Consider the following 18881-nt stretch of genomic DNA (forward strand, 5'->3'; position numbering starts at 1 on the left):
GGAATGGTATCGGCAGTGTCCTTGAAGTGGGAAAATTTTCTGACACCCATGCAGCAGCCCACAGAACAGCAAGCGTGCAGATCCACCTCCAACACCGATCGCCTGGAGAAGATGGTCAAGGACTACATGTCAGATGGCGTAGCTGTGTTGAACAATCCATCTGCACCCTTCAACTATTGGGTATCGAAGCTAGACACCTGGCACGAACTGGCAATGTACGCAATAGAGGTGCTGGCTTGCCCGGCAGCCAGCATTATGTCGGAACGCTGTTTCAGTGCTGCCGGAGGCATCGTCACAGATCGGCGTATACGCCTCTCCACAGAAAATGCAGACCATCTGACTCAAATTAAAATGAATCAATCCTGGATTGGAAACGACTATGCAACACTCCTGGACACCAACCAAGTAACATGAACAATGACCATCTGTGATGGGTTAGCGTTGCCGGTCCCTGTTTATGGAACCTCTTATCTTTATTACATTTATGACTGCATGGCAGCAAAAAGCATGCTATCCGCACGCTTTTTGTCCTCATGCAAGGCCTGGGTTGTTGTGTCTGAAAGCGTGGCCTTCTCCTCCTGCGCCTCCTCCTGTTCCATCACGTGTGCTGCTGCTGGGTTAGCGTTGCCGGTCCCTGTTTATGGAACCTCTTATCTTTATTACATTTATGACTGCATGGCGGCAAAAAGCATGCTATCCGCACGCTTCTTGTCCTCATGCAAGGCCTGGGTTGTTGTGTCTGAAAGCGTGGCCTTCTCCTCCTGCGCCTCCTCCTGTTCCATCACGTGTGCTGCTGCTGGGTTAGCGTTTCCGGTCCCTGTTTATGGAACCTCTTATCTTTATTACATTTATGACTGCATGGCGGCAAAAAGCATGCTATCCGCACGCTTCTTGTCCTCATGCAAGGCCTGGGTTGTTGTGTCTGAAAGCGTGGCCTTCTCCTCCTGCGCCTCCTCCTGTTCCATCACGTGTGCTGCTGCTGGGTTAGCGTTTCTGGTCCCTGTTTATGGAACCTCTTATCTTTATTACATTTATGACTGCATGGCGGCAAAAAGCATGCTATCCGCACGCTTCTTGTCCTCATGCAAGGCCTGGGTTGTTGTGTCTGAAAGCGTGGCCTTCTCCTCCTCCGCCTCCTCCTGTTCCATCACGTGTGCTGCTGCTGGGTTAGCGTTGCCGGTCCCTGTTTATGGAACCTCTTATCTTTATTACATTTATGACTGCATGGCGGCAAAAAGCATGCTATCCGCACGCTTCTTGTCCTCATGCAAGGCCTGGGTTGTTGTGTCTGAAAGCGTGGCCTTCTCCTCCTGCGCCTCCTCCTGTTCCATCACGTGTGCTGCTGCTGGGTTAGCGTTTCCGGTCCCTGTTTATGGAACCTCTTATCTTTATTACATTTATGACTGCATGGCGGCAAAAAGCATGCTATCCGCACGCTTTTTGTCCTCATGCAAGGCCTGGGTTGTTGTGTCTCAAAGCGTGGCCTTCTCCTCCTGCGCATCCTCCTGTTCCATCACGTGTGCTGCTGCTGGGTTAGCGTTGCCGGTCCCTGTTTATGGAACCTCTTATCTTTATTACATTTATGACTGCATGGCGGCAAAAAGCATGCTATCCGCACGCTTCTTGTCCTCATGCAAGGCGTGGGTTGTTGTGTCTGAAAGCGTGGCCTTCTCCTCCTGCGCCTCCTCCTGTTCCATCACGTGTGCTGCTGCTGGGTTAGCGTTTCCGGTCCCTGTTTATGGAACCTCTTATCTTTATTACATTTATGACTGCATGGCGGCAAAATGCATGCTATCCGCACGCTTCTTGTCCTCATGCAAGGCCTGGGTTGTTGTGTCTGAAAGCGTGGCCCTTTCCTCCTGCGCCTCCTCCTGTTCCATCACGTGTGCTGCTGCTGTGTTAGCGTTGCCGGTCCCTGTTTATGGAACCTCTTATCTTTATTACATTTATGACTGCATGGCGGCAAAAAGCATGCTATCTGCACGCTTCTTGTCCTCATGCAAGGCCTGGGTTGTTGTGTCTGAAAGCGTGGCCTTCTCCTCCTGCGCCTCCTCCTGTTCCATTACGTGTGCTGCTGCTGGGTTAGCGTTTCCGGTCCCTGTTTATGGAACCTCTTATCTTTATTACATTTATGACTGCATGGCGGCAAAAAGCATGCTATCCGCACGCTTTTTGTCCTCATGCAAGGCCTGGGTTGTTGTGTCTCAAAGCGTGGCCTTCTCCTCCTGCGCCTCCTCCTGTTCCATCACGTGTGCTGCTGCTGGGTTAGCGTTGCCGGTCCCTGTTTATGGAACCTCTTATCTTTATTACATTTATGACTGCATGGCGGCAAAAAGCATGCTATCCGCACGCTTCTTGTCCTCATGCAAGGCCTGGGTTGTTGTGTCTGAAAGCGTGGCCTTCTCCTCCTGCGCCTCCTCCTGTTCCATCACGTGTGCTGCTGCTGGGTTAGTGTTTCCGGTCCCTGTTTATGGAACCTCTTATCTTTATTACATTTATGACTGCATGGCGGCAAAAAGCATGCTATCCGCACGCTTCTTGTCCTCATGCAAGGCCTGGGTTGTTGTGTCTGAAAGCGTGGCCTTCTCCTCCTGCGCCTCCTCCTGTTCCATCACGTGTGCTGCTGCTGGGTTAGCGTTTCTGGTCCCTGTTTATGGAACCTCTTATCTTTATTACATTTATGACTGCATGGCGGCAAAAAGCATGCTATCCACACGCTTTTTGTCCTCATGCAAGGCCTGGGTTGTTGTGTCTCAAAGCGTGGCCTTCTACTCCTGCGCCTCCTCCTGTTCCATCACGTGTGCTGCTGCTGGGTTAGCGTTGCCAGTCCCTGTTTATGGAACCTCTTATCTTTATTACATTTATGACTGCATGGCGGCAAAAAGCATGCTATCCGCACGCTTCTTGTCCTCATGCAAGGCCTGGGTTGTTGTGTCTGAAAGCGTGGCCTTCTCCTCCTGCGCCTCCTCCTGTTCCATCACGTGTGCTGCTGCTGGGTTAGCGTTGCCGGTCCCTGTTTATGGAACCTCTTATCTTTATTACATTTATGACTGCATGGCGGCAAAAAGCATGCTATCCGCACGCTTTTTGTCCTCATGCAAGGCCTGGGTTGTTGTGTCTGAAAGCGTGGCCTTCTCCTCCTGCGCCTCCTCCTGTTCCATCACGTGTGCTGCTGCTGGGTTAGCGTTGCCGGTCCCTGTTTATGGAACCTCTTATCTTTATTACATTTATGACTGCATGGCGGCAAAAAGCATGCTATCCGCACGCTTCTTGTCCTCATGCAAGGCCTGGGTTGTTGTGTCTGAAAGCATGGCCTTCTCCTCCTGCGCCTCCTCCTGTTCCATCACGTGTGCTGCTGCTGGGTTAGCGTTGCCGGTCCCTGTTTATGGAACCTCTTATCTGTATTACATTTATGACTGCATGGCGGCAAAATGCATGCTACCTGTGCAAAGAAAACAGACATTTCCCGCATTTTAACCACTTCACCACTGAGGGGTTTTACCCCCTGAGCACCAGAGCATTTTTCACCTTTCAGCGCTCCTTCCATTCATTCATCTATAACTTTATCATTACTTATCGCAATGAAATGAACTATATCTTGTTTTTTCCGCCACCAATTAGGCTTTCTTTAGGTGGGACATTATGCCAAGAATAATTTTTTTCTAAATGTGTTTTAATGGGAAAATAGGAAAAATGTGGGGAAAAAAATAATTATTTTTCAGTTTTCGGCCATTATAGTTTTTAACCACTTCCCGACCGCCGTATTGACAATTGGCGGCCGGGAAGTGCACCCCGCAAGGACCGCCGTATTGACAATTGGCGGCGGTCCTTGTAGGGGCATGGGCGGAGCGATCGCGTCATCAGTGACGCGATCCTCCGCCCGGGATCGTTACTTGGGCATTTTGTCTCCGCTCGCCGGCCACTTAGCAGAGCCGGCGAGCGGAGGAATCCGCATAGCTGCCCAATCAGGATGTATAAGGCACTTTGTTAGGTAAACAAAGTGCCTTATACGTGCTTCCTCCTCGCCTCGTGGTCTCATTGTTGCAGAGACCACTAGCGAGGAGGAAGCACTTTGTAAGTAGAGCACACACAGCGTTTTTTTGCCTAACAGCCCCCCTGATCACCCACCCCAGGCCTCATACCCCCCCTGATCACCCCAGCAGACCCCTGCCTAGCACCCTTGCACTCCTGCAAAACCCCCACCCCCCCCCCACCTGCCACTAACTAGCGACGCTGCCCCTTAGTTTAGGTCCCTAACTGCCTCCTAGTCACCCCTGATCCCCCCCCCCTACCTTTAGATCACCCCCAGACCCCATCCCAGACTACCCCCCTGTATACTGTATACATCTGTATACAGCTACCTTACCCCCTGATCGCCCTCTGATCCCCCTCTGATCACCTGTCTATCACCTGTCCATCACCCCTCAGCACCCCCACCCATCAGAGCAGACCCTAACTGCCCCGCGGGGGTAACCGATCACCTGCCCAGGCCCTTGATTGCCCTCATACCCCCCTCCTGATTACATCCCCTGCTCTTTGTTTACATCTGTCCTCCCCAGCGATCACTAACTGATCTGCGATCAGTAACCCCCTGTGTCTGCCTCTCATCAGATCAGGACTCAGTCTGCCCCGTGCGGGCTCCTGATCAACCCCCCACCCCCTCAAATCGCCCTCAGACCCCCCCCCTAATCACCGTCCAAGTGCATTGTATTTGACTGTGCTGCGCTTGTATTCGATTGTGCTGCGCTTGTATTCGATTGTGCTGCGATTGTATTTGATTGTCCCGTGATCTGCTTCGATTGTCCCGTGATTGTTTGATTGCCTCTGAGACCCCACTTCCCACCAACCCCCACCCCACCACCACCCCCACCCCCCATCACCTTCCGAGTGCATCAGATTTGATTGTGCTGCGCTTGTATTCGATTGTGCTGCGATTGTATTTGATTGTCCCGTGATTGGCTTCGATTGTCCCGTGATTGTTTGATTGCCTCTGAGACCCCACTTCCCACCAACCCCCACCCCACCACCACCCCCCATCACCTTCCGAGTGCATCAGATTTGATTGTGCTGCGCTTGTATTCGATTGTGCTGCGATTGTATTTGATTGTCCCGTGATCGGCTTCGATTGTCCCTCCCCCCCACCACACCCAACCCTCCCCCCCACCACACCCAACCCTCCCCCCACCACACCCAACCCACCCCACCACACCAACCCTACCCTCCCCCCCCCCACCACACCCAATTACCACCTTCCGAGTGCATCAGATTTGCTTGTGCTGTGATTGGAGTCGATTGTGCTGTAATTGTATTTGATTGTCCCGTGATTGTTTGATTGCCTCTGAGACCCCACTTCCTTTAACCCCAATACCTCTCAAATACTCCCTTTTTGCTAGGTAGGTGCTCTTTTTTTCTGGGTAGTCTCGGAGGAAAACCCCATAAATTTAGCAATCCACAATGGCAAGAAGGGGGCTTTCCGATGACGAGGTATACAGGTACATGGACCAGTCGGATGAGTTCTTTTGGGAAGAATCATCCGTCGAATCTTCCGGGTCCGAATTTGAACCTGTAGAAAGCAGTGGTTCCCTGACCGATAGTGATGACGAGGCTATGGTCCCGGCTAGAGCCAGGCGTACCAGACCCCAAGTCGTTAGACCGCAGGTGGCGCAGGATCCGCCTCAAGGGCAGCAGGGTGGTGCTAGCGCTGTTGATAGTTTTCTTGGTGAGGCAGGCACCAGCAGCGCAGCATCTCCTGGACTTGGTACCAGTACTTCTGTAGACCCTGGCGAAGTGGTGAGCGTCAGCATGGAAGTCGAAACTGGTACGGTGGCAAGTGCAGTAGTACCCCCGTCGCAGCCACCAAGAAGAAGACGGGCCCGTAGTACCCATAGACTCCCAGAGGTGCTGGCACAACCAGATTGGCAATCCCCTGATTCCGCCGCACCCGTAGTGCCCCCTTTCACTGCCCAGTCTGGAGTCCAGGTGGCGACAGCTCATCTAGGAACGGTCCTAGACTTTTTGCAGCTGTTCATCACCCAGGTTCTCTTGGACTTAATTGTGGTTGAGACCAACCGTAAAGCCACACAATTCATCACCGAGCACCCGGAGAGCATGTATGCCCAGCCTTTCGGGTGGAAACCAGTCCAAGTTTCCGACATTAAAATCTTTTTGGCCCTTATCCTTCACTTGGGACTAATGAAACAGAATGTATTGCGGGCGTATTGGTCTACGAACCCAGTACATCATGTTCCCTTGTACCCTGCTGCCATGTCCAGGACACGATTTGAGTCCATCCTGCGCTTCCTGCACTTCAACGACGACGAAACCTGTCATGAAAGGGGAGACCCTGCTTATGACCGGCTCCACAAAATTCGGCCCCTCATAGACCACCTGTCCTCAACATTTGCAGATGCTTATATCCCTGAACAGAACATCTGCGTAGACGAGTCCCTCTTACGCTTTACCGGGCGCCTTGGCATCAAACAGTACATCCCAAGCAAGCGCGCCCGGTATGGGGTGAAACTGTATAAGCTCTGTGAAAGGGCCACAGGCTATACATGTCGTTTTAGGGTCTATGAGGGAAAAGACTCAAAATTGGAGCCGGTCGGATGCCCTGACTACCTGGGGAGCAGTGGAAAGGTTGTGTGGGACTTGGTGTCACCCTTGTTCCGGAAGGGGTACCATCTTTTTGTGGACAATTATTACACAAGTGTGGCCCTCTTTCAGCACTTAAAGTTAGAAGGAATCCGATGCTGTGGCACTGCGCGGCCTAGTCGCCAGGGCTTCCCCCAACGGCTCGTTACCACCAGACTTCAACGGGGGCAGAGGGCCGCCTTGCGTACTGAAGACCTGCTCGCGGTGAAATGGAGGGACAAGAGGGACGTTTACTTTCTGTCCACCATTCACACAGACACGACAGTCCAAATTCAACGGGCAACTAAGGTCATTGTAAAGCCCCTTGTCGTCCACGAATATAATGTCAACATGGGAGGGGTGGACTTCAATGACCAGAGGTTAGCGCCCTATTTAATTGCCCGGAAAACAAGACGCTGGTATAAGAAAGTGTCTTTTTATCTGATTCAATTGGCAGTTTACAACAGCTTTGTTCTCTACAGTAAGGCTGGGAGAACTGGATCTTTCCTCCAATTTCAGGAACAGATCATTCTGGACATCCTGTATCCAGGAGGTGCCAGGCCCCCCCCCCCAGATGCAACTAGCCGACTGCATGGTAGGCATTACGCCTATCAGATTCCGTGTGCCCCAGGTCAACGCATCCGAAGAAAACGTTGTCGTGTCTGCAGCAGGACTGGAAGAAGGAATGACACCAATTTTTATTGTCCCCGCTGTCCTGACCAGCCTGGCCTATGCGTAGGGCCGTGTTTTGAGAGGTACCACGAGCAGGTACACTATTAGAACCTAGGGAACTCCAGACACAGGAGTAGGCACACACTCAGTGGTCTTTCGCACATTGTCGCAGGGAGAGGAGAGGTAAGCTTGAAAACCAAACGGGTAAGCATAAAAGTGGCAAGAAGGATCGGTTTCCATGCTTGATATTGCTGATCTGTCCTGGGTTGGCGATATAAGACGGCATGTTTGAATTTCCCTTGAGTGTGGACACCCCCGGTTTATATGTGATTTGGGCCTATGATGATGCTTTAATGCCACACAGAGTCATCTCTATTGGCAGGCATATTGCTGTATCCTACAGGCATAATGCTGTATACTAAAGTTCTGAGGCCCAGTCACATAAGTTGGTGGCTCACCCTGAGTGCAGGGTGGCATGGGGTGTCTCTCTCCTGAGGTTATCACTGCCATTGATGTGGAGGAAGATCTGCCATTGATGTGGAGCAAGGTATGTTTGCCGTTCATTTTTCCTTTCAGCCCAGAGTGCATTACTTGTATACCCAATATAAGGAGGATAGCAGAAACTCCTAATACTGGCCATACATGTAATGATTGCAGAGACCCTAAAATGCCAGGACAGACTCCACAAATGACCCCATTTTGGAAAGAGGACACCCTAAAGTATTATGTGAGGTGCACGGTGAGTTCATAAAAGATTTTAGTTTTTGTCACAAGTTAGCAGAATTTTTTTTTTATTTTATTTTTTAACAAAGTGTCATTTTCCGTTTACTTGTGACAAAAAATAAAATTTTCAATGACCTTACCATTACCCTCATGGAATACCTTGTTGTGTATTCTTTCCAAAATGGGGTCATTTGTGGGGTTTGTTAACTGTCCTGGCAAGTGGGCAGGGTGCTAAATTGTGAGCACCCCTGTAAAGCCTAAAGGTACTCATTGGACTCTGGGCCCCTTAGCGCAGTTAGGGTGCAAAAAAGTGCCACACATGTGGTACCGCCGTACTCGGGAGGAGTAGTATAATGTGTTTCGGGGTGTATTCTTACACATACCCATGCTGGGTGGGAGAAATACCTCTGTAAATGACAATCTTTTGATTTTTTTACACACAATTGTCCATTTACAGAGTTATTTCTCCCACCCAGCATGGGTATGTGTAAAAATACACCCCAAAACACATTGTACTACTTCTTCCGAGTATGGCGATACCACATGTGTGGCACTTTTTTGCACCCTAACTGCGCTAAAGGGCCCAAAGTCCAATAAGTACCTTTAGGTTTTCACAGGTCATTTTGCGGAATTTGATTTCCAAACTACTCCTCACGGTTTAGGGCCCCTAAAGTGCCAGGGCAGTATAGGAACCCCACAAGTGACCCCATTTTAGAAAGAAGACACCCCAAGGTATTCCGTTAGGAGTATGGTGAGTTCATAGAAGATTTTATTTTTTGCCACAAGTTAGTGGAAAATGACACTTTGTGAAAAAACAATAAAAATCAATTTTCCGCTAACTTTTGACAAAAAAAAAAATCATCTATGAACTCACCATACTCCTAACGGAATACCTTGGGGTGTCTTCTTTCTAAAATGGGGTCATTTGTGGGGTTCCTATACTGCCCTGGCATTTTAGGGGCCCTAAACCGTGAGGAGTAGTCTGGAAATCAAATTCCGCAAAATGACCTGTGAAATCCTAAAGGTACTCATTGGACTTTGGGCCCTTTAGCGCAGTTAGGGTGCAAAAAAGTGCCACACATGTGGTATTGCCGTACTCGGGAGAAGTAGTACAATGTGTTTTGGGGTGTATTTTTACACATACCCATGCTGGGTGGGAGAAATACCTCTGTAAATGACAATCTTTTGATTTTTTTACACACAATTGTATATTTACAGAGTTATTTCTCCCACCCAGCATGGGTATGTGTAAAAATACACCCCAAAACACATTGTACTACTTCTCCCGAGTACGGCGATACCACATGTGTGGCACTTTTTTGCACCCTAACTGCGCTAAAGGGCCCAAAGTCCAATGAGTACCTTTAGGATTTCACAGGTCACTTTGCGGAATTTCGTTTCCAGACTACTCCTCATGGTTTAGGGCCCCTAAAATGCCAGGACAGTATAGGAACCCCACAAATGACCCCATTTTAGAAAGAAGACACCCCAAGGTATTCCGTTAGGAGTATGGTGAGTTCATAGAAGATTTTATTTTTTGTCACAAGTTAGTGGAAAATGACACTTTGTGAAAAAACAATAAAAATCAATTTTCCGCTAACTTTTGACAAAAAAAAAAATCTTCTATGAACTCACCATACTCCTAACGGAATACCTTGGGGTGTCTTCTTTCTAAAATGGGGTCATTTGTGGGGTTCCTATACTGCCCTGGCATTTTAGGGGCCCTAAACCGTGAGGAGTAGTCTGGAAATCAAATTCCGCAAAATGACCTGTGAAATCCTAAAGGTACTCATTGGACTTTGGGCCCTTTAGCGCAGTTAGGGTGCAAAAAAGTGCCACACATGTGGTATCGCCGTACTCGGGAGAAGTAGTACAATGTGTTTTGGGGTGTATTTTTTACACATACCCATGCTGGGTGGGAGAAATACCTCTGTAAATGACAATCTTTTGATTTTTTTACACACAATTGTATATTTACAGAGTTATTTCTCCCACCCAGCATGGGTATGTGTAAAAATACACCCCAAAACACATTGTACTACTTCTCCCGAGTACGGCGATACCACATGTGTGGCACTTTTTTGCACCCTAACTGCGCTAAAGGGCCCAAAGTCCAATGAGCACCTTTAGGATTTCACAGGTCATTTTGCGGAATTTCGTTTCCAGACTACTCCTCACGGTTTAGGGCCCCTAAAATGCCAGGACAGTATAGGAACCCCACAAATGACCCCATTTTAGAAAGAAGACACCCCAAGGTATTCCGTTAGGAGTATGGTGAGTTCATAGAAGATTTTATTTTTTGTCACAAGTTAGTGGAAAATGACACTTTGTGGAAAAAACAATAAAAATCAATTTTCCGCTAACTTTTGACAAAAAAAATAATCTTCTATGAACTCACCATACTCCTAACGGAATACCTTGGGGTGTCTTCTTTCTAAAATGGGGTCATTTGTGGGGTTCCTATACTGCCCTGGCATTTTAGGGGCCCTAAACCGTGAGGAGTAGTCTTGAAACGAAATTTCTCAAAATGACCTGTGAAATCCTAAAGGTACTCATTGGACTTTGGGCCCTTTAGCGCAGTTAGGGTGCAAAAAAGTGCCACACATGTGGTATCGCCGTACTCAGGAGAAGTAGTATAATGTGTTTTGTGGTGTATTTTTACACATACCCATGCTGAGTGGGAGAAATATCTCTGTAAATGGACAATTGTGTGTAAAAAAAATTAACAAATTGTCATTTACAGAGATATTTCTCCCACCCAGCATGGGTATGTGTAAAAATACACCCCAAAACACATTATACTACTTCTCCTGAGTACGGCAATACCACATGTGTGGCACTTTTTTGCAGCCTAACTGCGCTAAGGGGTCCAAAGTCCAATGAGCACCTTTAGGCTTTACAGGGGTGCTTACAATTTAGCACCCCCCAAAATGTCAGGACAGTAAACACACCCCACAAATGACCCCATTTTGGAAAGTAGACCCTTCAAGGTATTCAGAGAGGGGTATGGTGAGTCTGTGGCAGATTTCATTTTTTTTTGGTGCAAGTTAGAAGAAATGGAAACTTTTTTTTTTCACAAAGTGTCATTTTCCGCTTACTTGTGACAAAAAATAATATCTTCTATGAACTCACTATGCCTCTCAGTGAATACTTTGGGATGTCTTCTTTCCAAAATGGGGTCATTTGGGGGGTATTTATACTATCCTGGAATTCTAGCCCCTCATGAAACATGACAGGGGGTCAGAAAAGTCATAGATGCTTGAAAATGGGAAAATTCACTTTTTGCACCATAGTTTGTAAACGCCATAACTTTTACCCAAACCAATAAATATACGCTGAATGGTTTTTTTTTTTATCAAAAACATGTTTGTCCACATTTTTCGCGCTGCATGTATACAGAAATTTTACTTTATTTGAAAACTGTCAGCACAGAAAGTTAAAAAAATCATTTTTTTGCCAAAATTCATGTCTTTTTTGCTGAATATAATAAAAAGTAAAAATCGCAGGAGCAATTAAATAGCACCAAAAGAAAGCTTTATTAGTGACAAGAAAAGGAGCCAAAATTCATTTAGGTGGTAGGTTGTATGAGCGAGCAATAAACCGTGAAAGCTGCAGTGGTCTGAATGGAAAAAAAGTGGCCGGTCCTTAAGGGGTAGAAAGCCCTAGGTCCTCAAGTGGTTAAATAATGCATGCTACTGTAATTAAAACCCATGAAACGTATTTGCCCTTTTGTCCCGGTTATAAAACCATTTAAATTATGTCCCTATCACAATGTTTGGCGCCAATATTTTATTTGGAAATAAAGGTGCATTTTTTTCAGTTTTGCGTCCATCCCTAATTACAAGCCCATAGTTTATAAAGTAACAGTGTTATACCCTCTTGACATAAATATTTAAAAAGTTCAGTCCCTAAGGTAACTATTTATGTATTTTTTTTAATTGTAAATTTTTTAATTTTTTTTTAATTACAAAAAAAAAAAAAATAGGGAGTGTGGGAGGTAATGAGTTAATTGTATGTGTAAAAGTCATTTATTTGTATGTGAAAAATGTGTAGGGTGTAGTTTACTATTTGGCCACAAGATGGCCACAGTAACTTTTTGTTTTAATGCGACCTCCAAGCTTCCTTCCGGAAGCTTGGAGGAAGTATAAGGAGGCTTGACACGTGAGTTTTTTTCTCACAATGATCGCGCTGCCCATAGGAGAGCAGCTGATCATTGCGGGGCTTAGATCAACGAACGGGAATGGATTTTCCCGTTCATTGATCTCTGGGCGAGCGGGCGGCGGCGTGTTTACTAGCGGCGGGCGGCGTGTTTACGAGCGGGAGCGCGGGCAGCGTCGGGAACGCGGAAAGTACATGTTTCTCCGTCCCTGGTTTTTAAAGGATGGAAAAAGGGGCGGAGAAATACGTACGCGCGGGGGTAAAGTGGTTAAAGACAGTTTTCCCTTTGAAACTTTAAAATTGATTTTCTCAAAAACTATAAGCTCTTTTTGCTATTTTTTTTTCCTCTTGTACCCACTCCCAATGTGCACATACCCTGTAAATTTGGGGTATGTAGCATGTAAGGAGGCTTTACAAAGCACGAAAGTTCGGGTCCCTATTGACTTCCATTATGTTCGGAGTTCGGCGCAAACACCCGAACATCGCGGCCATGTTTGGCGAACGTTCGCGAACCCGAACATCCAGGTGTTCGCCCAACACTAGCCCCCACTGGGAATCACTGTGCCCCCCTACTCAGTAACATACAGTTAAAGGACAAGTGTAATGAGAGGTGTATAGAGGCTGCAATACTGTATTTATTTCCCTTTAAAGAGACTCTGTGACAAAATTTTAAACCTTATTTCTTCTGTCCTATAAGTTCCTATACCTGTTCTAATGTGGCCTGTCTTTACTGCAGCCTTTCCTACTTACACTGTCTCTGTAATGAATCTTATCTCCTTTGCTCTGTCGTGTCTGTCGGGCTGAGGCTGGAATGTGTGGAATGTGAAGCACTGCTTGTCATTGACAGAAGCTTTACACACACCCTCCAAGCTCTGCATGAGACACACAGTAAGCTAGTTCTCAGCCTATGATACTCTGGTTAGAAGCTAGTCTTTTGTTTGTAAACACTGCCTAAAACTGTTAATTACAAACCAGGATTGCAGCAAGGAGTGGCAGAAACAGCACAGAGGGGCTCAGGAGAACATAAGGAATAGAATGGTATGCTTTTTATTGTAAGAATTTTAGAGTACAGATTCTCTTTAAGCAAAACCATTTCACTGGCTACCCTGCTGATCCTCTGCCTCTAATACTATTAGCCATAGACCCTTAACAAGCATGCAGCAGATCGGGTGTTTCTGACATTATTGTCAGATTTGACAAGATTAGCTAAATTGCAAAAAACAACAGGCACCAACAGAATAAAATATGGTTGAGGATAAAAACAAATAAAAGTGGGGGGGGGGCAAGGGTGGACTTACCTCCCCCAAAACAAGCACAACAACTATATATGGTTAGACAATAGCTTTAACTCATACTCCCAACATATGCAACGCGTTTCACTGGTCCCAAGCCCACTTCCTCAGGCAAAAATACAAAAAGGAGTAACTCAGAAGTTGTGTAACATTGTACAGCGCCTCTGCCTCAGAGGCTTAGCTAAATGCTTGTTTTTGGTCTGATTCAGACACTACTGCAGCCAAATAGATTAGCAGGACAGTCCGGCAACTGTTATTGCTTAAAAGGAAATAAATATGGCAGCCTCTATATTCCTCTCACTTCAGTTGTTCTTAAAGTTTTTTTCAGGCTCCAGCAGCTTACAGCCCAAATTTCCTGCTTCAAACTGTTGCGGCACTGTATTATTTATTATTATTATTTATTGTATTTATAAAGCGCCAACATATTACGCAGCGCTGAACATTAGTTTAGGTTACAGACAATATTTAGGGTTGACATACAGCAATATGACAATACAGGAATACAAGAAAGACCAGATCATGCAGCACAGTATGAGTAGTGTTGGGCGAACACCTGGATGTTCGGGTTCAGGCCGAACATGGGCCAGATGTTCGGCATGTTCGGCCCGAACCCCGAACTCAATGGAAGTCAATGGGACCCCCGAACATGCCGCAATACGGCCCCCCTATGGGGTCGCAGGCATAAGGGGGGAGCAAGCCCCGATCGCGCGGGGGGGGGGGGGGTTCGGAAATTCCCCCCACCCCCTCCGCTAGCACTCCCCCCTCTGCCCGCTTCCCCATAAAAAAAGTTTGCGTAAAGTTAATAGTACCTAGTGGTGGCTGGCTGGCTGTGGTGATGAGATGAGTGAGGAGGAGTCCGAGGCCGGGCAACGGGCGGTTCAGCGGTAGTACCCTTGTGGTACTTCCGCCCTTTTTCTGACCTCACGTCCTCTACGTGATGACGCATACGAGGGTACGCGTGACGCGTACCCTCGTATGCAGAGGACGTGAGGTCAGAGAAAGGGCGGAAATACCACAAGGGTACTACCGCTGAACCGCCCGCTGCCCGGTCTCAACGCGTCTCTTAGTCGATCGGACTCCTCCTCACTCATCTCATCACCACAGCCAGCCAGCCACCACTAGGTACTATTAACTTTACGCAAACTTTTTTTATGGGGAAGCGGGCAGAGGGGGGAGCGCTAGCGGAGGGGGTGGGGGGAATTTCCGACCCCCCCCCCCCCCCCGGCGATCGGGGCAAGCTCCCCCCTTATGCCTGCGACCCCATAGGGGGGCCGTATTCGGGCGAACAGGGCCCTGTTCGGCCGAACAGGGGCCCTGTTCGGCGGGCATTGAGTAGTTCGGGCGAACCCGAACTAAAAAGGCCGAACACCATTAGGTGTTCGGCCGAACTCGAACATCACCCGAACAGGGTGATGTTCTGCAGAACCCGAACAGTGGCGAACACTGTTCGCCCAACACTAAGTATGAGTACAAGGTAATACTTAGTCAGTCACTGGAGGGCAGCATGGAGATTAGGCAAGTGGAGTTCACTCAGATCCATAGGATGGGTGCACAGTAATGGAGGTGCATGATCAGGTAGGACACAAGAAGGAGGACCCTGCCCAAAGGCTTACAATCTAGAAGATAATAACAGACAATACAGAGTACAGATGTACAGATACAGTCGTTTTACAATCAAGCAATGAGGGAACATAGATAATAAACAACTAAACAGCTCAATTTGTAAATGTTACCAACAGATGAATTAGAGATGTTATAACAATATCTTTTTGTATACAACAGTACTACAAACACGAAAGCCACAAGTGCGTTGAAGAAATGTATGTAATCCTCTCAGACTTTTGAATAGTGAGGCATAGTTATTAAAATCAGGGCAAAGAAAACTGGAGCAAAACTGCTGCAAAATGGGCACAGGTGACAATCAAGGATTTTCATTGGTTACATGAAAAAGCCCAACCCCTAATAAGTGACGAAACCGGTCGGCCGTAGCTTGTGAGGTGGAAGGAAGGAGACACCGATAGTGGATGAATGGAGCTCAAGATAAATTTTTTTTAATATGTGCATTTTATTTGGAGTTTTGTAAGTGCAGTTTTGCTTTACCATTTTAAGATAATAAAACATTAGCCTATGAGGATGTCTTTTGGAATTGCTTTAGGTGCTGCAACCAATAAGAAGAGAGGAAAAAGGGTGGTAACCCCACACTAAGAGTGAAGGGAACTTCCATAGCTTGGTGGATTCTGTCACAAGATCACTCAGTGCTAGTTTGTTGTTGATCAGCAACAAGTGTTGGTGAGCGCAGCGTGTGTACATGCTGGTGAAGGGACACTTGTTTACCGTCTATGAACATCAAGCACAGGAGTGGTTGTGACAGAGACGTATATCTTTTATGTGACGGCATTACACTATATTTCTGTTTTTCTTCCTGAGGAAAACAAAACATAGAAGGGATTGGACAGTGGCGTAGCTAAGTAGCTGAGGGCCCCGATGCAAGTTTTACAATGGGCCCCCTCCCCCCAAGCATTCTATACATAACAATTGATACGGCACACCAAAACCTGCCAATGGCAACTAGTGTCAGAGGTGCAAGAAGGGGGTGGGAAACAGCTTGTTAATGATTACCACTATTCAAAGTATCTATAGAAGTGATTATTATGAGCACAGGACCAATAGAGAGCTAATACTGTAGTTGAGGGAAGGCCCTTCGGGGCCCTGATGCGGTCGCAACCTCTGCAACCCCTATTGCTATGCCCCTGGGATTGGAGATTTGAGGCTGAGAGGGGATACTGTAATATTATCCTACACAATAGTTTCTGCTGGTCTTTTGCTGGACTAGCAATGTCTTCTGGAGAGCGGTAGAAGGAGTGAACACGTTGCTTACTAACATGCAGGTGCTGGCTGAAGTAGATTTGGAAAATTAATTGCAGTGTTACACGGAAGTAGGAAATGTTGTCGCCTGCTAGCGAGGAAAATGTTGTCGACGCCGCTATAGGGTTCCATTAAATTTATCAGCAAGGAAGGGAAATTTGGGCCCCCGCCGTGCACAATAAATATTAGGATTTGAGACTGTAGGTGTCAGGAAGGGTGTTTGTGTGAAAGGGGGGGGGGGGGGGGGCAGTTAGGGTTAGGCATTAGGAAGGGGGTTTGTGCAGGGGGGCAGTTAGGGTTAGGAAGGGTGTTGTTTGGGACGGTTAGGCATCAGGATGGGTGTTTGTGCGAAGGGGTTAGGATTAGGTGTCAGGAAGGGGATTTGTGCATGGGGGCCGATAGGGTTAGGCGTCAAGGGTGTTTGAGCGGGGTATGGTTAGGCGTCACAAGAGTATTTATGCGGAGGGGTTAGGTGTCACAAGGGTGTTTGTGCGGAGGGGTTAGAATTAGACGTTAGGTAGAAAGTTTGTGTGGAAGGGGCGGTGGGGTGCCAGGTGGGAGGGTTCTGTGTGAGAATAGGCTTAGTTTAGTGAAAGCCACTGCACCAATGGTTGCAAAGTGATGTGCCGGAATCTCCTCTGGAGTCACAAGTTCAATGCCAAATACTCCATATGATCCGCACCATCAAGATAATTTCTTTTTTGTTGCTTAATTAAAAGAATAAAAGTCCATATGTAGGTATGTACATAAAGATGACGCACAGGCGTTTCGGGCCATATTAGGTCAGATCTCACTGTATCTGACTATTTTTGTAGTAAGAACCATTCTTTGGCACTATTGCGGGTTCAGGTAATTGAGGGGATACCTCAGCTTCGTAGGGGTGGGGATAGACAGAAAATGCTGGCATTAAGGGAATTTTATTGGATTAACAAATTGGAGACTTATGAACCTAAGGGCCTCAATAGGGATTACGATCTCACTACTGTGATTTGATATTAAAAAATTGTATGTTGTTTTCCCATTAGGGATTGATGTGCTCCGGAAGGGTGGTGAGAGATATTTATAATTATTTTCATTTTGTCTTCATATTTAATGTTATACTTTATATCTTACTTATTGTATGTGCTTCCGCCCCCTTTCCCGATTCGCATCTATCCCCATATAGTGTGTATTATTTATATGAACATCTGATATGATGGGGGACGGTGCGATGTACTTGCTCACCGTATGGCTAATTTAAATAGGGAGTTGTCATCCTCCCTACACTATCTGGCTGATATGAGATTGTGGGAATAGCCTACGTCTGGCGTATCTATGATTTCATAGTATGGAAGTCTTATTGTAGAGGCGGACGTTGTCGGCGCTGCTCTCATTGGTGATAGGCGGCTGCCTCGTATTAGCTGACACTATGATACGCCCATTTTGGGTATGACGTCTCTCCTATTGGTTGTGGGAGGCCACTAGGGAATGGTTGGCACTCTACTCTGATGCGCCCATTCAGTTCTAGCGGCGGACGCCGTCGGCTTCCTTCTGATTGGCCGCGGAGGTGCCACTCTGTGAGTGGCCAGCGGGATCTTGATATGCCCCTTCACCGGCTGAGAGTCATGACGTACTCCTGCCTGGTTGGACGGCTTTCCCTCAGTCTGTTTTTTCATTACTAACTTTGTCGTTTTGACGATTTGGCCAATGCGGTGAGTGAGTTTATCGATAATCCCCTGCTGATTGGTTGAAGTCCTATAGCGGACGCTGTAGGCTGTATTACCATTGGACACTATGATCCGGTTCTATTTCTGTCCTTTTCGCATGTAATTTTATGTGCGTGGCAGAAGGGTGAGTGTCCTTGTTTATTATATAATATAACGTATATACTATGCATGTTAGAGCTTGGAAATAATTTATGTGGGATAATTGTGAAGTTTATGAGATCTGATTACTGTGTGAATTTTGATTGGATGGGGGAATAATATGAATATGCATATATGCAAATCCTGCAGTTCTCTATGTGGTCCACTCTGGGGCTTTAAATGAATCTGGATATGGACTAGATATCATTGTGGGCAGGTCATGATTTGAGAAAGGACCTAATATGGCCCGAAACGCCTGTGCGTCATCTTTATGTACATACCCACATATGGACTTCTATTCTTTTAATTAAGCAACAATAAAGAAATTATCTTGATGGTGCGGATCATATGGAGTATTTGAGAATAGGCTTAGGCAGCAACTTAGTATATTAAGTATCTACCTAGGTTGAGTTTAGACACTGTTATTGGCCGAAGGAAGCAGGTGGAATTCTGAGAAGCACATTGTCCTGTGCCATTTCCAATGAACTTACTTTTTTTCTATGTGTCACCGATTTCGGTAAGTGCCTTATACCTTTTCAACAATTAGTTATTGTTTTATATACTTTGGGGTGCCTCATCCCCCCATTCTCTTCCTTGTATCCTTACTATCCCCTGGGGGGAGGGGGGGGAGTTATAGTATGGACTGTTGTTGACCCTTTGGGTCCTTCACTACATCCTTTTCTTGGAGAGCTTCTGA

Source organism: Hyperolius riggenbachi, chromosome 11, assembly GCF_040937935.1.
Source record: "Hyperolius riggenbachi isolate aHypRig1 chromosome 11, aHypRig1.pri, whole genome shotgun sequence".
Lineage (NCBI taxonomy): Eukaryota > Metazoa > Chordata > Amphibia > Anura > Hyperoliidae > Hyperolius > Hyperolius riggenbachi.